Consider the following 23,719-nt stretch of genomic DNA (forward strand, 5'->3'; position numbering starts at 1 on the left):
ATATGGCGTGATTCCTTTTGTCTTAGTAGTCTCTCCCGATTCCCTCCACGTGTACTGATTGGTACTGTTTCTATTCCAAAGAAACTTAGCGACTTCCAATTGCTGTTATGGTGTGTTTCCATATGCTTTGCTAACGCGTTGTTTTTGTCCTTGTTTTTGGTAGCCCTCGTGTGTTCCAAAATCCTCTTCTTTAAATCACAAATGGTGCTTCCCACGTATTTTAGCTTACAGGGGCATTCAATGATGTAGACAGTATATTGACTTTTGCAGGATATCAATTGTTTGATTTTCCAGGTTTTTTTATTTGCCATTGTGATCTCACTTAGAGGTTTAGCGATTTGGCACACCTTACAGTTTTGACATTTGATGAAGCCAGTTTTCTTTAGCCACGTTGTTTGAGTGAGCTTTATTGGATTTAAAATGACTGTGTACCAATCTGTCTTTTAAGTTTGGAGCTCTCCTGTAAGTTATTGTTGGGTGAGGTCCCATTATTTTTCCCACGGTCCCATCAAGTTGTAATATTTTCCAGTTCTTTTGGATGATATTAACAATCTCTTTAGATTCCAATGTGTAGTCCAGAATCAGTCTTATTGGTTCGTCCGTGGTTTCTGATTCTTTAGTTTGTGCCAGACACTCCTCCCGGGTTTTCTGATTGGCTTTATTCCAGCACTGTTTTATTCTGTTTTTGTTGTATTTTCTCCTTAAGAAACCTGTTAATTGTTCCTGCACTCTGTTTCTTCCATTCTTCCTCCTCGCTGCACAATTTACGAAGGCGGAGAAATTCTCCATAGGGTATGCTTGACACCAGAGAGGGTTGGTGGAAGCTCGTTGCTTCAAGGGTGGCGTTTGTTGCTGTGCTTTTGCGGTACAAAGTTGATTCCAAACGGCCATTCTTCACATATATTACAGCATCCAGAAAATTGATCTTGTTCTTGTTAGTCTCATATGTGAATTTCAGACTCGCGACACTGTTGTTAAGGATCTCAAAGTATTCACCGAATTCCTCCTCATTTCCATTCCAGATTATCAATAAATCATCGATGAATCTTGTCCATTTAATGATTTTATTTGTGTGTCGCTCATATTGTTTATGCCACGCCACCTCTCGCTCCCACCAGCCCATTACTAGGCAAGCATAGCTTGGGCTAAATGAAAAACCCATGGCTGCCCCGTTCTTTTGACGATAAAGGTCATCTCCAAAAAGGAAAATATTGCAGGTGAGACAGGAGAGAATCATGTCGCATAACATGTCGTTATGATCTTTGAAATGAATGTTTCTTTCTTGCAGGAAAAATTTGATGGCTGTCAAGCCTAGATCATTGTCAATGTTTGTATACAAGGCTATTACATCCATTGTTATTAAAAGGAAATTGCTTTGCCAGGTCACATCACGTAGATTGTTTAAGAGATCAGTAGTGTCTCGAATATAGGACTTTAGTTTCACTACATGTGGGATCAAAAAATAATCGATGTAATTGGCCATGGGTTCAAAGAGGGATCCTTTCGCCGATAGAATCGGCCTTCCTGGTGGTGTCTTACAGTCTTTGTGTATCTTCGGGAGAAAATACATAGTTGCGAGTTTAGGGAAATCAACTGATAGAATCAGAAACCACGGACGAACCAATAAGACTGATTCTGGACTACACATTGGAATCTAAAGAGATTGTTAATATCATCCAAAAGAACTGGAAAATATTACAACTTGATGGGACCGTGGGAAAAATAATGGGACCTCACCCAACAATAACTTACAGGAGAGCTCCAAGCTTAAAAGACAGATTGGTACACAGTCATTTTAAATCCAATAAAGCTCAAACAACGTGGCTAAAGAAAACTGGCTTCATCAAATGTCAAAACTGTAAGGTGTGCCAAATCGCTAAACCTCTAAGTGAGATCACAATGGCAAATAAAAAAACCTGGAAAATCAAACAATTGATATCCTGCAAAAGTCAATATACTGTCTACATCATTGAATGCCCCTGTAAGCTAAAATACGTGGGAAGCTCCATTTGTGATTTAAAGAAGAGGATTTTGGAACACACGAGGGCTACCAAAAACAAGGACAAAAACAACGCGGTAGCAAAGCATATGGAAACACACCATAACAGCAATTGGAAGTCGCTAAGTTTCTTTGGAATAGAAACAGTACCAATCAGTACACGTGGAGGGAATCGGGAGAGACTACTAAGACAAAAGGAATCACGCCATATTATCAACTTTAGAAGCATGACACCGTTTGGTCTGAACCAGTCTGAAGAACTGTACATACATCTGTAGACAGTAACATAAATGAACAAATACATTGAGCTCATCAATAACACTGTGATATACCGTTATACACGGTTAATTTGTGCAACGAGTTTGACATCAATATTGAATAGTATGGCCTATAAAGTAGCCTTGCTTCTAAGATGTAGACCCACCAGAGGGCAGAGAGCAATGTCTGCCCACCAGAGGGCACTTACTTACACTGCAAGTTTATCATTGAAAACGGGACTCTTATGAGCCATGGAAAATCAATTTACTTTGAAACCATAAAATGGTGTTGTGTAAATATTGACATTGCATTCAATTGATCGTTATGTTGATATTAAGCCTTTCGTTTTAATTCCATTTTATTTTACAAATTTAAAAATGGGTTAATTAACGGGACTACAATTCCCAGAAATCCGGGGCTTCTCAACCACCCCGCGTATGACAGGAAAGGAGGGTATGACTATTTCCTGTCTTCTTTTTGTTAAAAACACCTGATTTGAATTAGAGATTTAACCGTGAGCAAGTCAGCGGACGCTGACGAAACGCGTTGGTCTTTTCTTTTGCATCTCAAAACCTGTGGATGAATTTTGAATAAAAATATCAAGAATTATTCAACTCGCTGGAGTGCGACCCTGCTTTTTCTTTCAACCTGGGAGAAAAATTGTTGATATATATATATATATATATATACACTCATCACAACTCTTCAGTAAGTCATTTCAGTGCTTGAATCAATTGCCCAGATATTGTCATGTGAGGTTGTGGAAATACAGGAGAAATATCAATGACTGGCACTGGTGGCAGAGACACTGGTACAGTCACTGGGCTCTTCAAACTCTCAGGTGGATAAGTCTCACTTCTGACATCTGGAGCTGGAGAATGTCAAACCAGGTGCTTGAAATGCAAAGAATCTCGCGTAATGGACTTTCCAAGGATGATAAGCAGTCAATGTATGTCCTTTACAAGTCACAACCCTTAGCGGGTCAGTATCAAAAGGAGCATCAGACTTGTGTTTCTGTTTCTGCCCGACAATGACTTGGTCCCCTCTTTTGAACACAGTGCTCCAAGCACAGCAGCGTCTGTCCGTATTCGGTCTTCATTTCGCGTTTGTGAGACAAATCAGTAGTACGAAGTTTATCAATGTCTAAAGATCTATCAGTGGTCAATTGCGACAACTTGGTTCCTATGGCTCTCCCAAAATTTAAGGTGGCAGGGCTTTCACCCGTGCTAGAGTCCATGTTCACCTGTATGCACGAAGCGTAGAGTGAGGAACTGATTTGAGTTCAAGTTTTTCCAGTGCAGTGCGCTGAAAGGTCTTCTTGAGGGTGCTCATAAAACTCTCGACAGCACCATATGCCTGTGGCCAAAGAGGTGTGCTTTTCTGATGCTTGACATTTAGATAAATGAGAAAATCTTTTAAAATTCTCAACTATTGAAAGGTGGGCCATTGTCATTTCAAAATCGAAACAACACCCCATGTTGCAAAAATGCTTCCTAATTTCTCAATGACTCAGTCATGAGTAGTTCATGACTAATCTTCCACAAGGGGAAATGGGAATTTTCATCAACAATCACTACTAGATGATGTCCATTGTCAAGGGGTCCAAAGAAATCAATTGCAATTTTCTCCCATGCTTTCTTTTTAAGATCAGACATGTTTAACCGATGTGGGGTTGTTTAGGATTACAAGCAGTTGCACAAATGACATACCCTTAACTAATATATACCTCTTTCAAGACTGGGGAACCACACTCAGTCCTGCAGAGCTCATTTAGTAGCAACAACTCCACGATGTCCTTCATGAGCCAGTTCAATAACCTGTTGTCTCAAACTCTCAGGTATGATAATTCTCGCCCCTCGTAAGATGATGCCTTCTGGAGTAACTGAAAGTTCTTCCTCCACATTTTTGAATTTCTGATATTCAAGTTCATCAAGAAGAGGTTGAGTATGTTTGCGCCACGATTGATGTGTGATAATGTCTTTAAGTATTAGCAAATCTCTGTCAGTGCTCGTGGCAGCAATGATTTGTTCCACTGATATGGCAGCAAGGGTACAGGATTTCACGATGAATCTAACATAAGCATTGGCTGCTTTAAAAGTAGAGCCTTGATACAGTATTGGTACACGTGAGAAGTAGTCAGCAGGGTTTTGATCTTTTCCTAGATGATGCACAATCGTATAATCATATTCCTGCAATTGCAACCCCCACCTCTCAATGCAAGGGGGCATCTTGGCTTTAGGATTAGCGAAAATGGTGAGCAATGCTTGGTGGTTGTTGACAGCTGTGAAATGCTTTCCATATAGGACCACATGACGATGCTCACAAGTCCACACAACAGTGAGGCTTTCTTTTTCAGGTTGTGAAGAGGCATGTTCCATCGATGGCAAACTTCGACTAGCATAAACCACAATGTGTCTTGGAATGTCAAGTATGCTGGGCAAGGATGGCACCTAACACCACTGGGCTTGCATCAACAACAATCTACACCTGCAATTTCGGATCAAAGTATGCCATTTCAGGGGCGTTCTCAATTGCATGCTTGATTTTCTTGAAGCTTTGTTCACATTCATGTGACCATCAAAATGGAAAATGTTGTTTCGTTAAGGCTCTCAATGGGGCACTTACAGTGGCAAAGTCACGTATATACCTTGATCAGTAACTGGCCATACCAAGGAAGGATTGCAGCATAGTTACATCTTGTGGGGGAGAGGTTGATGACAAGACTTGTACTTTATTTGGATCCAGAGTCATTCCCCCATCAGAAAAGATATGACCAATGAACTTAAGTTTGGGTTTATGAAACTCACACTTTGCCAGATTTAAAGTGAGACTTACATCTGTAAGTATACGACACACTGTGTAAGAGCTTTCTCATGTTCCTTTTGTGTGGCCCCAAAAACTAGTATGTCATCACTGTTAATGAAACCATTTGTGACTGGCTGTATTATGCGATGAAAGACATCCTGAAAGAGTTCTGCAGCTGATGACACCCCGAAACGTCGCCTTTTAAATCTAAATAAACCAACATGAGTCGAAATGATAGCAATATACCTGCATTTTTCTTCCAGTTTGAGTTGGTAATACCCTTTGTTCAAATCAAGGCAAGAAAGGACTTTAGCTCCATTCAGATGCGTAATCATGTCAGCAATATGCTGACCTGGATGTCGTTCTCTTTCAATTGCCTTGTTTGCTTGGCGCATATCAACGCAGATGCACACGGCTCCTTCACTGTTCTTCTTTGACACTATGGGTGATACCCATGGCGTCGGACCAATGGATCGCTCAATGATGTTGTGCTTTAATAGTGTCTCAAGTTCTTTCTCAACAGCCTCTTGTAAATAAAATGCAATTCGACTATGTCGTTGAGCAACAGGATGGAGAGCCCCATTTGTATGAAGCTGCACTTTCATGGTATTAAGTCTTCCTACTACTAAGTTATATCTTCTTACAGACAAGGTACAGATAGTTATCATGGTTATCTTTGCTTTGTTCACAGTGTCATTCTCCATGTTATTCCATCCTCTGGGACACTGATCACTTTGTTTCTATTTTCCAAGTTATCCAACTGCCTCCAATAACTGAATGCCTTTTTTTGATCCGTTTTGATGTGTCTTTATTGGCTGCAATTCTCTTGGGCCAGGTAAGCAATCTGAATATTTTAATTTCATCATTTATCTCTCCTCTATCCGTGAGATCACATTTTGGGTTCATCATTGGTACTTTATTTCTATTTCAATTTATTTCACTATTCCGATCGCTGCTCACGGTATTTTAGTAGGTGTGACAGGATTCACCAGCCTCGTAAGCACAACCCCTGTGCTTCTTCTGGGGTTGCAGCGCCTCGTGCAGAGGTCAGATAGCTCTCTTTACTCTGGTTCTGGTAAGCATGATTGTATTTTCAATACATCTAGTTATCGCCGCCTCTAATGTTTCTCTGAATGTATCTGCTTGTACTCACATCATTCTCTTGCACCTGGCTGTCGCCGCTCGTTGCACTGTCCATACCTGATTGTCACTGCCTTTAGCGTTTCTTTGTATTAGAATGTTTTCTACTTTTAGCTCTTTCTTGCACTTGACGATTACTGCTTTTCCCACTTCTCTGTACCTGGTTGTCGTTGCCTCTAGCGTGGTCATTTCCTTTAGCGTTGTCGTACCATATTACTGTATGAATGATGGCTCTGTGTTAAGCTGTGATGCAGTATCTCTTGTATCGACTTTACCAACAAATTTCTAGCCGACGACAAACAAACTTTCTGTAACGCCTTAACTTTCTTCACCCGCCTTGCACAGGCTGGAGTGGCGTTTTCACTCCACATACGCCAACTGTCGATTTTCACTTCGACTGAGGCACACGTGGTACGCACGAGCAGTTTGCTGGACCATGGGAAACTCTCTGGGAGAGCACTCTCGGTTCTTCGGGTCACGGGGTTTAAGTAATCCCCTATCTTGTCGCCAGTTGTATCGTTTGCCCCAGCCCAGATACATGCAAAGGATCAAGCCACAGACAGAACTTGGTATTACACGTCTTTATTCCTCAGCGTGTAACAGTTAACTGAACATTCTACATCATGAATTCTATCACCCACACCCAAACACTTATGTCCCTGTTCTACTGAGTCCATAAGGGACCAAAAGGGTCACGTCATCTCTAATTCACAAGACACAAGAGGCTCTACATCTGCAGTGGGGAGTGGATTGCTGAAGGAAACAACGAGCAAAGGTCTGTTGACCTGCAATGTAGGAAAATGTATGTTTTTTCTTATATGTGTGCATTATTCTGCAGTGGTAAACACAGCTCCGAAGGTCCCCTTAAGACCGCTGGACACGCTGTATGCCCAATCATGGGTATATCCTTTAGAAAGTAGGTGGTTGATGTTATATCTGCAGCATTACGGAGCCAACGAAATGTCCTATGACTGCATACCTCACCAGTTTGCAAAGCAGTGACTGACTACCCCAGAGAGTCACAAAGGCAGGAAACAAGACTGTGGAAGGCAAATTCATCTGACCTAGAGAACTACATCTCTCTCTCCGATGTGTGGGAGGATTGCCAGGCTCATCTCAACCTTGCCTGTGTGCAGGAGTGGTGGAGGTGTGGCCTTCCGACCAGTCTAGAGCATAAAGGAACTGTGCAAAATGGTGAGGCAGCAATTACTGCATACACATTTACATACATCTCCAATCAATCCACGTGTCTGCCCCATCCATGTCACCAGGTGGCATTAAGTATTCTACACTTTTGGTCTACGGTCACTCAGGGTCTTACCCGACTTACCGCTTGCTCCCCTTGGGCCACCATGGAAGCCTGTCTTTTGGGCCTCCTACCCCTTCCGAAGAAGGCAACCCTGCTACACTGATTTGCGGTACTGGCCTTGATGCTTGCTAAACGACTAGTCACACAACGTTGGAAATCCCGCAGAGCCCCGCGTGAGGGTAGATGTAGGGAGGGAGTACTTAAATGGGCCATGGCTGAAAGGGAGGCACTAAAGCGTGAGGAGTACAGAGGACTGAGGAGGAAGCCAATCTCGTTAGATGGGCCCAACTGATAGAACAGTTCAGATCAGAGGAGGATGAGGAGGCCGAAGGCAGTCAGGGCACACCAAGCGTCTCTACCTGACATGCTTGATTCATAGTTATACCTCGGACTACAAATATGGATCTGTTCCTCCTCTCCCCTCTCTCTTCCCTCCCTTCCTTTCCTTATTTCCGTGTTTCTGCCGGATCCATAGCCCTGGCTAATAATACTATAGGATAGGATGGAATAGCTCATAGCGGCAAAAGTTAAAGGGAAGTTTTTTGGTGGGATATACAGTGGGAGGGAGTTTAAATGGGAGGGACCAAAAGTTACCTTAAAAATGTAATGATGTCATTTGATACTGGATGATGTACAATGTGAGGTATAAAAACAGTTTTCAGATGCTTGAGTCGTCATGCGAAAATAATGACCTAAGAATATTTTATGTTTTAAAAATGCATTTGTATTGTAACATTTGCTTGCGAATATTGACGTCTAATAAATAATGTGTAAAAAAAAGTATTGTACACTTTACATTCCCTTGCCAGACAGTCTGTGAAGGAATGCAGTAAGCCTAGACAGGCAGTCCTGGGGTAAAAGGTCAATGTTGTTTGACAAGTAATCTAAACACATCTTCCAGAGAAAATTATCAAATCTGTCCCCAGTAGAACAGCACAATACACACACTCCCAAACAGCAACAAATAAACAAACACTTGTACACAATTACTCACATGGTTCTAAGACGCACATGACAAGACACAACATAGAGAGGGGCACAGAATGTATATTGGCTAAAAAGCCTGTGTCCCCCCTCACGCCTTGCCTCAGGTCTCTCCTTGGCCGTCCCATGTGACACTATTCCGCTCTGGATGATAAGTTTTAACAGATGTTAATCATCTGCTAAAGCTCTTCACATACTTGCATGATAGGAACCGCGTCATCTCTTAGCGCACGGTAACCGATCCTGAATCCTCTCCAGCCTCCCGCCCGCCGCACTTGTTGCTTCCAGGCTAGGAAGGCCCTTTACAGACACCAGACATAGACATACGTCGGCTTTGTCGCTGAGGCATCATACTGGGAGGACTGTTCACAAATATTTCAATCCATAATATTCAGGATTAGTTCATCAATTATTTTGAATAATTGAGGGAAGCACTTGGCATAGTGCCTGGATAAAAGTACCACCTCGCGTTGAGGCAAGAGGCATGTCCTCTGCAGCAGTGGTGGGGACCAAGGTGCCCAGAGAAGGTGGTGTCCCTCCTACAGGTGTGTGAACGTGCACTGCTGAAGAGAGAAGCAGCACAGCCTCACATGTAACGGGTCATTCCAGAACTGCGGCGACCGACATTTTTAGGTTTCATTACATACAGCTTTACCAATTGTTACCACTACTTTTAAAAAGTAGCACAGAGAGAGTAGGCTTCGGGTCAGTTCATTTCAGCCATTGGCTCGGATGCTTTTTAATGGTTCGCCATTGCTTGGATGGACTGTCCATCAAATCTATGGCATTGTGTGGAATGTTACATTGCCCCTTTAGTGTTCCCATTAGGTTGTGGTGATGGGACATCAAAAGGAAATCCTACGCACCTATGATCCCTGTCCTCTCAGTTCTCCAACTTTACCTCTACGCCTCTCACTTCCCCTCCACTCCCCACCTTCCTGACTCCCTGTGTTTCTCATCCTCCTCACTTACCCTCCCACCCACCTTCCCGCTACTCACTTTCACTTCCCCACCCTGTCTCCCACTCCGTGTACTCACTTACTCCCAGTGAGTTCCTCACTAGAGGTGTTTCATTCCCCTGGTGATCGAGAACAGCACAACTCTTTCCCCCATCCTGCTGCTCCCTCGCTGTTCCCTGGACCTGGATACTGAAGGCTGTTCAGCTCATGAGCACCTTGTATGAAGAATCCGCTGGAAAAGTGTGTTGTTTTAGATATTAATTATAGCTTATTTCTACATGAAAGTGTTTGGTATAAGTGCTGAGGTGACGTTTTACAGAACATAAAGGAGTTGCATACCGAGCCTTGATAATGATTACAATAGAACATGGATTTAAGTACACTCCATTATACAATATGAAATACAACAATTGATTAGTACTACATTTGCAAATAGAAATAAGGTAATTCCAGTGGGATGGTGAGTTACAGAACCTCTGTTGATCAGCACCACTCTGCCATTACTGACCTTACAAAGATACCCAAGAACCTTTGTTAATTACAACCACCTTCCTAATGCTGATATATTAAAAACAATGGGGCAGATTTACAATAACTGACGCATCCCTGCATATCAGCAGGGATGCGCCAGTTATTGTGCGTCACGGCTCCGCCACCATGGATGCGCCGCATTTACAATGCGGCGCACCATGGGGCAAAAAACAGACAGATGCATGACGCATCTGTGCCTGAAAGGCAGCGCATTGCTGAAGTTGCGTCGCAAGCGCGACACAGCTCCAGCAAGGCTCTGAGGTGCCCTATCTTTACAATGCTGCATCAATCCTTATGCCTGCTTCAAGCAGGCGCAGGGTTTTGACGCAGCATGGGCTCAAAAGTGACTGAGTGAAATCTTGTAGATTTCACTCAGCCACTTTTAAGAGGCGTTCCTGCGACGGAACGCCCCCCTGCGCAGGAACGCCTACTTCTGGCACAGGGCTTTACAACATGACGCATCTCCAAAATGTGTCACGTTGTAAATACCCCGCAGCATGCGCTGGTTTTGCGTCGCCGCTGCGGCACAAAAGTGACGCAACGGTGGCGTAAAAGAGGCGCAAGGGGCTTGTAAATCTTCCCCAAGGAATCTAAAGTGTTAGCGAAAGTGCTGACATCCCGTTTGAATAGTTCAGTTTAGTAAACCAAACCAATCAATCGTGAGAAAAGATGAAAAAGAGTACAGTCGTCGGCCATTCAATCATGTAAAGCACTCTGGCGTGAAGTCCAAACAAACAAAAATATGCTCTCTCGTTGGTATCTAGACTCGGCTATTGACGACTTGGGTGTTTGACCACTATGGGAAATGACTCTTCAACATGAGTCCTTTAAAAATGATAAATGGCGGAATGAAAAAAAAAATTCTACGGCTTAAGATAAATAAGATCTTTTAGCCAGATCTCACGCCTGGATAGTCCTTAAATTACTATAAAGCCCTCAAATCTCGAGCACTTAATCAGAAACCGTTTTAGCCTTCTTCCAGGACGTGCCCACACTGCACTCTGGCTATGGGAAGCAAAAATAGCACGATGCAGACTGCGCAAATCTGGGGAGGAAAATATTGTTCATATAATTTGTGCTTGTCCTGGTCTTATGAACGAAAGAAGGGCGTCATTAAAAGCAATGTTCAACCAACATTCCATTCGAACTCGCAGACAGGCCATGATTGCGGGCTTTAGGCAATGGACATTATTCTGAATAGTCATTTTACTACATTTTTAAAGCACACTGCAAAGAAACTGAAAGACTGTTAACTCATTTCGCCTTCAGCTTACAGGCGCCATTTTGTATTGAACTTTTTTGTAATATTGTGAATTTTATTATTTATGCTTCTCAACATTAAATCTACTAGAATTTTTAATTGTGTAATGTTTTATGAATTTGATGTTGCAGCTACAAACGTGTTAATGTATGCTACAGTTTTTAATAACTATGCATAATAAAATTATTCCCTCGTCTGAATAGTGTTATTGAGGACCTAATCGTCCGTGATCAGTCTGGCTTCTTGCCACACAGGGCCACACGCCACAACCTTAGGGGACTATTCAGCTGTTTGGCTCGGCGAGTTCATATGGTTGAATATGCGGTCATTCTCTTGCTAGGTGCCGAGAAGGCATTTGACTCCCTTGAGTGGTCCTGCATGCTTGCCATATTGGATAACATAGAATTTGGCCCCAGGTTCCGTGTCTGTGTTCACCTGCTTTACACAAGCCCAATAGCGAGGGCCAGAGTCAATAGGGTCCACTCCAGGAAGTTTACCCTACATCGAGGGATGAGACAAGTGTACTCACTTGCCTCCCTCTTGTGTGCTCTAGTCACACAGCTACTGGCTTGTTGGATTAGGAAAGATGCTCAGGTAAGGGATATATGGTGGGATCTGAAATAGGAGGACAGAATATCCCTCTAAGCAGACGACCTCCTCTTATACCTGGCCGACCCGGAAAGCTCTAGCCCAGAGTATTAGAAATAATTTTCATATTTGAAGACTATACTGGGATAAAGATTACTTGGCACACATCAATCTGTTTTCCCATCACTCAATGGGAGCCACCAAGAGATTGGAAGCTCCCCATGCAATAGGCCCTTGAGGGCTTTAAATACTTGGGATGATATGTCACCATGGACGTGAAGAGGTTTCACAAGGCAAATCTGGGGCGGATACTGGAGGAAAATAAAAGAGGTACAATCCATTGGCGAGGCCTCCCCCTGTCGCCAGGGCCGGCTTTAGCTCTGGTGGCGCCCTGTGCGACAATGTTTGTTGGCGCCCCACAATGACCATCTTCGCTACGGATTCCTTCACTACCATCCTTTAACAGTGCCCCGCATGTCTCCATAACCACTCACTAGCTTAGCTGCATTTAATTAGGTTTATAGTGCCACTAATACCAGTGTAGAGTGTCAGAGCACTTTAAAACACACACATTACACAGAGATAACCAATCACACGTGTGTAAATCAGTATATAGGAATGTTACATAACACAGAGGACTGCAAGGTGTAGGAGTCATATGTCATCCCTACTGGTAGACAGTATAGTTTAAGAGGGCTTGGTCTGGAAAAGCGCTGAATCCGAATTAGATTTATTTCTTTTTTTCTACAGAAATAAACCTATTTTGCAAGGTTAGAATTAAGAAAGGCTGAGGGAAAAAGCATAACGTTCTAATAATATATACCTTGCAGTTTGCATGCAGCTATTTGAGGACAGTTTTATTAGCTCACTGTTCTATATTAGGATTTTAACTTATACACTGCAAGGAACAAAATGATCTCTCTGGCGAAAGCACTGACCTCGTTAGATTATATGCACTTGGTGATCTGCACGGTACAAGTGCTTTGCATCAGGCATATTGACCCCCTGCGCTACTTTTGGTTGAGTCACAACTTCTACTAAACAAAACTCCGATCTCACTCCAGGAAGAACATTAATCACCGGAGATATCTAGACATGTTTATTGTATGAAAACTGCTGGACGCACGGAACGCGGCAGCAGGTGCTTTTAAAACTATAACACAATTGTAAACACGGCGCCCCCAGAAGTCAGCACCCAGTGCAATGGCACCGGTTGCAACGCCCTAGAGCCGGCCCTGCCTGTCGCTATTGGGGAGAGCAGCGCTACTTAAAATGATAACCGTGCAGAAATGTCTCTACATGCTACAAATCACACTGCATGCGGTGCCCAACGACTTCTTTCAAGCGGTCGACAGAGTGACCAGGGAGCTTTTTTAGGATGGGGGACCACCCAGAGTTGTGCTACAGCTGTTCACCAGGGGCCATATGAGGGTGATATTGCCTTGTCTAGCCTAAAATTCTATTACTGGGCAGACCAACTGCTCACAAAAACTGAGTGAGCCTTTTCTACCCAGCAGTAACCAGCCCTGCTCCCAGATCGTCAGGCTATAGGAGAGGAAGGATACGTGGCCTAGCTATATGGTGGCCATAAATGGCAGCCCCTCCCGACCCCCACTACAACAACCCTACAAGTGAGGAGGAAGGCCAAGCGAAAACTAGGCTAAGGAACAAGCCAACACTGGAAACCCCCTTGGGGGATCTGGGTCGTTTGGACTGTGGGAACTCATAGGTAGATCCATATTAGGAGATATATGGGGAAAGGATGGCATGGTCTCCTTTGCCACACTCCAGTTGCAATACGACCTGGCAGAGAAGTAACGATTTAGGTACCTGCAGGTGAAACAAACACTCACCGGCTACAAGGACCTACTGGAGGAAGTTGAGGACTAGATCCCATTAGAATTCAGAATCCTTGCCTCTCCATTACAGACTCATGCCATTTCACGCATCTATAGAACGCTTTCAGCACACTGGGAGATCCCCATCACAGCCCTATGAGATCACTAGGAAGAGGACCTAGGAGTCCTTAATGATGTAGATTGGGGGGAAGCATGCAGATACTCAAGGGAAGTTAAGATACGGATGGGATTCTGTCTAGTAAAATTCAAAATCCTTCACCATGCACACTAATCTAAGACTAGGCTACTCTCCATGAGCAAAATAAGCATGGCCTCTTGTCTGAGGGGCTGCAGCCTCCCAGGAATCCCCATGCATACGCTATGGGAGTACCCCTACATTCACATACTCTGGACAGGTGTACGATAGATAATGGGAGATGACACAGGGGAAGACATCAAGCTCATACCAGCCCTGGTGACATTGGGGATCACGGGGGAACAAACAATACCGAAATACACGCTTCTATAGTGCAACACTGCCCTGATTGAAGGTAGAAGAGAAATATTCCAGTTCCGGATGGCCAAGAGCAGCCCCACGATGACAACCTGGCTAGGAACCTGGAATGGTGTCAACAGGCAGAGGAGGTAGTCTACAGGGTGAGCAGAGGACTGTGGAAATTCCATATATGAGATATATTCTAAAAAATGGGACGTGTGGAACGACTTACAGAGATGGCGCAGAGTGAATTACAGCAGGGTTGAGACCTTGAGGGCCCCCAGATGACCTGACCAGCCGGGAACCAGATCGAATAGGCACCTGAATAAGCATGGAGGTCAGGAATAGGGAAAGGGTATTGAATTGTGGTGTCATATCATGAATGTTACTCCCCAATCGGGGGGATAAGTTGTCAAAAACTCCATAAAATGTTGTTTAAAAATAAAAAAACAATCCCCCTATTATCTGCCCTATACATGGAGCCCTTTGCTCAGCGAATTCGTGACCACAGACACATTAAGGGAATCCCCCTCGGGGGGGAAGAACACCACATCAGTCTGTATGCGGATGATGTCATGGTCATGCTGGACTACCCGGCTGAGTGCCTTCCCCCATTCTTGCCCAAGATAGAGAGGTTGGGGAAGGTGTCCGGTTTTCGCATGAATCTTCATAAGCCCCAGGCCCTCAACCTCACCATCCCGCCTCTGGAACTAGAGGCACTAAGGCACGCACATCCTCTCAGTTGGGCTACAGATTCCATACCCTACCTGGGCATGCAGCTGTGTAGCCTGTGGACAGGACAAATGCCCTAAACTACGGGTCCTTATCAAACCGTGTCCGAGCTGAACTAGACAGATGGCAGCATTATCCGCTCTCTTTTCTGGGTCGCATCGCAGCTGCGAAGATGACCATTCTGCCTAGGGTTCTCTTTTTCTTTCAGACCTTACCACTGACACCCCGAGCAGGCACAATGGCAGCACCTCCAGGTGGCAGTGAGTCACTCTGTATGGGCTGGTAAGCAGCCAAGAATGAGCAAAGAGCGGAGTTGTCTCCCCCCCCCCCCCCCCGGTGGAAGGAGGACTGGGGATCCCCTGTCTCACCAGATACTATCAGGCTGCCCAGCTTCGGTATCTAGTGGAATGGTCCAGACCCGAATCGAAAAAGAGGTGGCTGTTTATGGACAGGGCCCTGGCCGGCACATCGTTGGCAAAGGTACCGTCCTTGCCCGAATACATAGAGCCCCAAGCCTCTACATCTCCCCGGTAACAAGCTCACTACTACGGGTCTGGGATGGGTGTATCCGTAAAGGCAGACTCACTTCACTGCCCTCCCTCTTGACCCAATTGCTGACAACCCAGCCTTCACCCAGGGTTTGGGAGCCTCCTTCCATATTTGGCGGGAATCGCCCTGTAGGGCGATAGGACACTTCTTTGATGTAAAGGGACTTATTCTCTTTGAGGCCTTAAGAAAGGACTATTCTATCCCTGAAGCAGAGCGGTATCGATACCTCCAGATTAGGCAATGGGTGACAGACCCGGCAGTTCGACCAGGGGCGGAGAGGCTGCTGACTCCGTACGAGAGGTGGCTGTTGGGAAAAGACACAGACAGGCGCCTCATCTCGGAGTTGTACGTTCTCCTCCAACCTCCTCAGAGCAACAATAAATCACCCTCACAAAAATGTTGGGAGTCCGAGCTAGGCCGTTCTTTCACTATGAAAGAGTGGCGTGGTATCTACCACAGAGCGCGGCACACTACATACAATATGGCAAGCACGGATACAGCAGTAAAAATGACCTCTTACTGGTATTTAACCCCGGTACGTCTGCACATAGGGAACCCAACCCGCAGCAACGAATGCTGGCGACGGTGCGGGGTCAAAGCCACATTATGTCACCTGCTCTGGGACTGTTCGGGGCTGGCAACATTTTGGACCACATTCTTAAGTTACATTCACACCCACTTTTCCACACAGCTTCCCAGATGTCCATCTTACACGCTATTAGGGTTACCAATTCCTCTCACTTTTCCTGTCACCTCCCGAAGGGGGTGTCAGATTAGCATCGCTCTGGGGGCGGCTCATCAGACCATTCTAGTGCTTTGGGGCTCTACCACCATTCCGACCCATACGGCATGGCTTAGAGGCCTATGGGACATATTGGGCATGGAAAAGCTGACCCTTTCTTTCACAGCGCGAGATGACACCTTCCGAACAATACGGCAGCCCTTCATAGATCAACTGACCAAGGAATTCAGAGAACTAACTTGTCCAGCTATCTATGGTTACTTCCCCTAGCTGAACCTGACACAACTTAGCTGGCAGCACAATTACTCACAATCCAACTACCTCCCCAGTCAATACAGATCATATGGCTGACGGTACTGGGATTGGGTTGGGGGGGAGGAGGTTTGGGGGGTCTGGTTGGGAGGGCGTTTGTTTACTTGTTCCTTTTGTTCCATTTTTCAAGTTTAAAAGTTGAATTATTATGTGGCAAACAAGAGAGATGTTCTCTCGATATGTAAGCTCTTGTTTTGATCCTATTCTGCAACAATAAAAAACAGATTTAAACATTAAAAAAAACAATGAATCCAAAATTTAGTCAGCATGCATACAATCCTGATTGGAATAACTTCTATGGTTAACAAATATGCCGTCCTCATAGGAGAAATAGAATACAGATTAAACGTTGGCTCCCTGAGAAACTGATGTGGAGATTCATTTCGGACAAATACGAATCTTCTGAAGCCCCTGGGTTTTAGGTGCACAACAAAGGGCGGGAAATCGATTGTGGTGCTAAGGACCAAAGCCTGGAATATGCTCCTGAACCAGCTTCCTTTTATTCAAACAGAAACCAGGTTCAGAAAGGCCCTGAAAACCTGTATCTTTGCCGCCCCTGGTACTCTATGTCGATCACTTATATGATTCCCTCAGTTAGGGCGGGGTGTGTCTTATGGGCTCCACATAGCGCCATGATGCTCCACAGAGTGAGATCTGCGCTTTACAAGTTCGAAATAACAGGACATAACAAAGTAAATGCTTTTCAAACTGTTGGGCCACCCGACAATAGCAGTCGATGCACCTGAACGCTAGCGAACTCCAGCTCTGCATTATCTTTTTACTAGAGGAATGGAGAGAGTAGCTTAAGTACTTATTTCATATACCCCGGGTCAGAGCAACAGTAAAATATCTTTGAGGAGACAGACTTTTTTTAATTTGTATTTTTTATTTTTTTATGAAATCATTTTTATTGGCATTTTCTTTAATTAAGTACAGCACATCAGTATTGGTGGCACTGACATAAAAAGATATATCACATAAATTTTACACCTTGACATGATGCCAAATAACATCGTGGTCTATAGCCTCCCGTACAGTCCCAGAATTGGTGATATTTCTAAGGAGTGAGTGGTGAGACAGTATCAGCATTCATGCAAAGCAGTCTGTGTTGTGTGTTGGAATGTGAGGCGTACTCTCTCTATTAGCACTATATCGTAGGGGTTGTTTAATGCCAAGAGTAATATGAACCTAAACGAACCCGGGAGGTAGAACTGGGATACTCTGTGTCATATATTGCTCCATTCTGTGGTAGCTGCCTGAGTGTTGCAGTATGGTATGGTGGCTAGTTAGGCATGCGCAGGTGAGAGGGGGAGTTTCGGGGTCGCACGGGCGGTAGTGTATCTATGGCCTGCTCGTGGTTGCCAGTTGTGACCCGCCGGGCATCTGGCCCCTCCGAGAGTCACCTTCAGTTGCCGCAGGGGTCGTGTGTGCCATTGGAGAACTGGTAGTTTGAGACCCCGGCGTCGTCAGTGCTTTCTGTATGAAGGAATGGAGTATCATGGCCCATGGCATAGAAATTGGGTGCTTACGGGTTCCCTTAACCTCCTCTGTACGGAGCACTTCCTACTCTGCTGTGCACCATTTCTTGACTGCTCCCACCCATGCCACTAGAGGGGGACAACCGGTGCTTTCCAATGCATAGTTATGCATCGCTTAGCTAGTAGGAGCACCAAGGATGCAAAGCGCGTTTTGCACCTTCATGTTTTTGCGGCGTTTGCAGATTCCAAGAGCACTAGCCTCCCATGTGTGTAGGTCTGGGATTCCCATGACTGTCCTGAGAGTGGTATGAACTGTGTCCCACTAGCTGCGGAGCGTTGGACAATCCCAAAGCATGTGCTGGAATGAGGCATTGGGCTCTGGGCATCTGGGACAGGTGAAGGAGCTATCGGGGAAGTACTTCTGTAGCTTTTCGGGAGCAAGGTATGCCCGGTGCAGAATGTGCAGCTTTATGTTTTTAAAATAATAGTTACGGGACACTTTCTTGGGAAATTCCAAGGCACAAGCCCATTCCTTATCATGAAGCGCCCTGCGGAAGTCCGTTTCCCATTTCTCCTGGAGAGGTGCAAGGGTGGGCTGTTTAAGGGTCCGTATGGCTTTATATCTCCAAGGGACTAAATGGAGCCCTGGGACCATCTGCAGTAACACATGAATTACCGGGTGCGTGGGAGGTTCGGTATCTATTGTTTGCCACATTTTACGGCAGTCTTCCATTAGCTGCCTATATAAAAGGAACTGTCCTCTAGGGAGGTCGAATTCTTCCATGAGCGTCTCGAAGGTCTGTAGTTGTCCATTGAGGTAGAGTGTGCCCGCGTCCGTCAGTGAATGTTCTGTCCATGTGTGGAGTATCTGCTCCATGTAGTGCGCCCAACCCTGGGAAACCCCACCAGCGGCAGGAGAGAATGGAGTACATGGGTGCCGCGCAGTCCATTCTGTGGATGTGCGTCAGACAGGCGTGCGCCATTATCACCTGGAGTGGCTTGGTCCAGGGTGGCGTCGCCCCTGGCAGTAGCAGTCGGTTGATGATTGGGGTCTGGATTTGCCCGGCTGTTGTGAACAGTTCCCTCTGTGCCCGGCCTCCTGCCCAACGTGACACCCATTGCAGCTGGGCGGCTAGAAAGTATGCCTCAAAGGATGGGGCAGCTAGTCCCCCCTGATCGAGGGGCAGCTGCAGCTTGGCAAGGGCAATACGCCTGCGTCCGGATCCCCATATAAGGGTCCCAAGAAGGGTGTCAAGCTCTCTAAAAAAAGGAACACCGGGAGACCACCGGAAGATTAGAGAAGTAATATAATAGACCCGGAACGAGGATCATCTTAGCGACTGCTATTTTCCCAGTGACAGCCAATGGGAGATCTTTCCAGAAGTGTATGGAGGATCTGATGCCAGCCATCGCTCTGCGGTAATTGCCCTCGTAGATGTCCTGAGGTGTGTGATATAGCTGGACTCCCAGGTATCGGACCGCCTGGGGGCTCCAGGAGATGTTGACTTTGCCCAGTCTTATTGGGCATATGGTGTTACGGCTTGCACCAGGGGTTTGAGGAGACAGACTTGTCCTCAATGATAGCTTAAGACCATGAATAAAACTACTGGTCTTGATTGTATTTTTCACTGTCATTTTAAACCCTCAAAAGGATGTGTTTTCAAAGGGCCATAGTGTAGCACGGTCGTTTTCACAGAGTAACTTAGTTAAAAACTCAGGAAATATTCTACAAGTGTTAGTCAAGATCTTCTCAGACAATAGTGAAGGAAGGGGCACAGTCTTCAATCCCCGCGTCTTTCAAAGACTGAAAAAATACAGGAGGGCCAATTCATCACACAATGTACACAGAGATATAAGGGCCAATTCTAAACACACAATTTCTCGAGGAGTACCTTGTCATAGTTATAAAATCTGCCTCAAGATAGAGAGAGAGGCCTCTAGTTGACCTCTAGTTGATCAAATTCTTATATTTAGCCCTGTATACATTACTCAACAATAAGAGCTAACTGGAGGCACTTTAGCCTTAAAAACGTTTAATAAGACACCATATTACAGATCAAGTAAAATCGTTAAATACTATTGTAGGCTTTTTGATTTTTGAATGTAAAAGAAACCTGTTTTGGGGACAACGACACATTAGATAATAATGCAAATATTATAGGTCTGTAAAACAATGCCAGTGTCTTGACTTGCTGTAGGTCCAGACAAACCAGCTACATTATATGAACATAGTTTCAAGTAAATGGTTATAGACAAGCAAGGCACCTCAATTCATACTCCTCGCAAAACTAGAACCCCTTATTAGACCTACACAACCACCCCCGCCTGACCCAGTCCAACAATCTCTCGAGTTACTTTCTCTGACTGACAGACTGACTTCCGAGGTGCCCACCCTCAGGATTAATTAGAACCATCATCCTTTTTCTCGGTAAGAGATCGGGTGTCAAAACACTGAAAGGCAGAGACAAAGTGGTTAAGATACTTCCTACAAGGGCTCTATTTTTAACTGCATGGCAAAAAACAGAGGAATGCCAAAACGCTCAAACTGCATCAGAGCTTTGCACAGGAGAACTCTTGGACATTCATCATGTTGAAGCTGTTTTTCCTCCCTGAATTAAACTTTTTCAATTTGTCTAGTCGCTTAGGTGCAGAATTATAAAGAGTCATGATATTTCCACAGTTAAAACAATCACAGGATCCTTCCAACAAATATATTGGGATGAAAACCAGTTTATGATTCTTGGTAACTGGACAACCTGCTCCCAAACCCTAGACCTACCTTCTCTGAGTTCCTTCCAGGCCTAACGCGAGGAGGGTCACTACGAGATTTATCGATCTGATCCTGGTGGTTGCCAAGCATGCCATTGCACTATGATGTATCTCTTCCGTCCTGCCCAGTCCAGCTGCCTGGTGCAGGGGAACTTAGGTGCTGGGATCAGATAGAGGGAGTGAGTCTTCGTAGCTAAGAGAAGAGAGGTCTTCACAGGTGGCCAATGGCCGTGTACTGGGGCATACTTCTACAGACACTATTGGAGCACGTTAGCGACAACACCAGACCTACTCAACTGTGTCTACCACAACTGCGGCTTGGTGCTTCCCTGGCCTTGACCAAGGGACACATCTCCCCCCTTAAGAACTCACTGATGATACCTGGGTGTCCCTAGCTATCTATACAGTACCCATGGCCTACTTGCCCAAGCAACACTCCCATGTCACCTATGACACTCATAACAGGTAGAATTATTAAAAGTCATCTTAATGGACTCCTCCGCTCTCCTTCCTATAAGGCACCTCACATACCGAGCACTGGCACTCTACCGGCGTGGGGGGAGGGTTGTTCTTTTTCCTTTGGTGAATGTTCTTTGCAGGTATAACCTGTCCCTCATAATGTCTCACATTTTAGTTGATAACTCTACATATCCACTCATCGAGATTTACCTGGCAGCTGGTCTATATTCGGACGGCATAGTTAGAGAGACTCACAATGTAGCTCTCAGCCGAGAGATGTACGCAAATGACAATGATCGTGATAAAATCTTCAATCAGTAAATACAAGGTATGTGCCAAACATGTTCTACAAAACGTGAGACGATTGTTCTTGATTATGTATAAAACTCTAAAAAGATCATTTAAAAAAAAGCTCTGCAATGCAAAATGTAGTCCTCTGTTATTTTCAATGCAATGTGGACAAAAGGACCAGCCGTGTCAGCGAGTGGTGGGCCACTGCATCACAGCAGGAGGGGGAAGGCGGGGAAGGCTGTCCCAAATATGCCATGTCACGCAGTAAAATTAAGTCTTTAATCAGAGGTTTATTCAGAGGGGGGCTCTCAAATATTTGCTTAGTATTAGGGTGGGTTTGCTAAATATTTAGTAAACCAAAACTCCCAGAAGAACATTCACAGGTCAATTCGAATTTCGTTGATACCAGTTCCAAATATGTGCAGCCCAGTTTTATAAAAATAAAGGGGCAATAAACGTATTCACCTCAAGATTGGAAGTCTTGCTTACCAATTTACACAATAGTCTACAGAGGGATTCTCTTGCTCCCCAACAATGTTGAAGTGATGCTTGAGAGGGCAAGTTAAAGAAATAATCGAGGCATGCCTTTAGACGAAAGTCAATTGCCCATGCTGGGGCTCATTCAGAAAACTGTGGTATATGTTGTAAGTCTGAACATTTTTCAGTGAAATGAAAACAGTAGTAGATAGGCCACTAAGATAATCAATGTGATTGAAGATTTGAGTTATGATTAAACACTTGAGCACCCATTCTAGCTGTGTGCCTCGGAGAAAAGAACCCTCAGACAATCTAATAATCCCCATTAAAGTACATCAATGTTACAACAGGAAATGTCCAATATCTCGTCTGGCTGTCTAACAATTGACAGGAGAGGTGGCCATTAAACAGGGCTAAAGAACTAATGTTGCTATGGCATCAAACATCAAGCTCCACTCACAAGTGGGATTTTCAGACCCACCATCATATTTTAAATGCAGGTTGGAGGGCCATAAAATGAAGGGCCTGGTTTAGAGTTTGGTGGTAAAGGAAATTCCTCAAAATTTGTGTAGAGCATGGTAAATCCTCTGTTGAAGGATTCCCTTCCAGTGAAAACTCCACCAGCAAAGTTACCTCTGCCATATTATCCCTGTAGTGCAGGTACTTTCACCAGAGGATTCATAGGAGGCAGACAGTCCTCCTTAAGAGGACTTACCAGTTCCTCCACACTTTGAAGCACTTTAGGACTATTAGGAATTGGATGACAATAGGTGTTTCTGCCTGCAATGCATGTGAACAACACGGTGTAGCCTGGCTCCATCTTTAGACCAACATTGGGAAATATTACCCGGACTTTGTTTGTATCTCCCTTTGTGTCTCCAGAATGTACTTTCCCAGAATAGGATTTTGCAAAAGTGACCTTGGATTGACATAGTGATTTCGTTTAACTGCACGATGTAGAAAGTTTGGAGATATGTAAATAGTTATTTACCATTGTTATTTCTCTTTTGTTTTAAACAAACATATTCAAAATGTATTAAATAACTTCAAATCTCGTAGAGCTCCTTTTGAAACAGCAGCAGTTTCTCTTTGCTCTTGTGTATAGCCCATATGCAAGACCCACGCTCACAAACAGACATAAACAGCTCGGAATCAACATTGTCAAGCCTTGTCTCCCTACACCTAAAGGCCAAGAAACTGTACAATATCGCAAACCCAACTTTTACTCTATGTAAAATATGTTGCCCACCGTTTCCACCTTCGTGATCAGAGAAAGGAATAATTGGATACATAAACCCACAGTGATAGAACTGCAGCTGTCTCCCCTCATATGTTTTCATCCTGATCAAGACCCATCACTTCATGTTCAAAGCTGTCCCAACAAAGAAGCCAGAGTACCTTGTAGAGGAATATTAATCTCGAGCTGACCCCACGCCAACTGGAGCCAAACTCTGGTGGGACTCAACATCCGGAAAGGCAACCAGGAAAGCCACACAGGCAGGTATTTTAAATGTATGCATCAGGCATTTGAAAAATTGACTCAAAACTAAACCTATTTGTAAACAGCCCCAGAGACACCCTGGCACCTGTAAGAATGCTAGATATGAGGTCTTCTGCTTATATGTACTCATGCTGCTCTCTGTGCTATACTTTATTGTCTCATAGATTGCTCTGCAAAATTTTGGCTGCCTCTCTGGAACTAAGAATTACCCACTTTAGTGCCCATAACACTTAATTACAAA

At 44.6% G+C, this 23,719-nt stretch overlaps 1 protein-coding gene across 1 annotated transcript in view; it reads right to left on the bottom strand.

Moving 5' to 3' along the window:
• The window catches only part of CMYA5 (cardiomyopathy associated 5), a 351,245-nt gene that overhangs the window by 245,567 nt on the left and 81,959 nt on the right, over positions 1-23,719 (bottom strand). The window lies entirely within an intron of this gene.

Source organism: Triturus cristatus, chromosome 2_1 (assembly GCF_964204655.1).
Source record: "Triturus cristatus chromosome 2_1, aTriCri1.1, whole genome shotgun sequence".
In the NCBI taxonomy this organism is placed as follows: domain Eukaryota; kingdom Metazoa; phylum Chordata; class Amphibia; order Caudata; family Salamandridae; genus Triturus; species Triturus cristatus.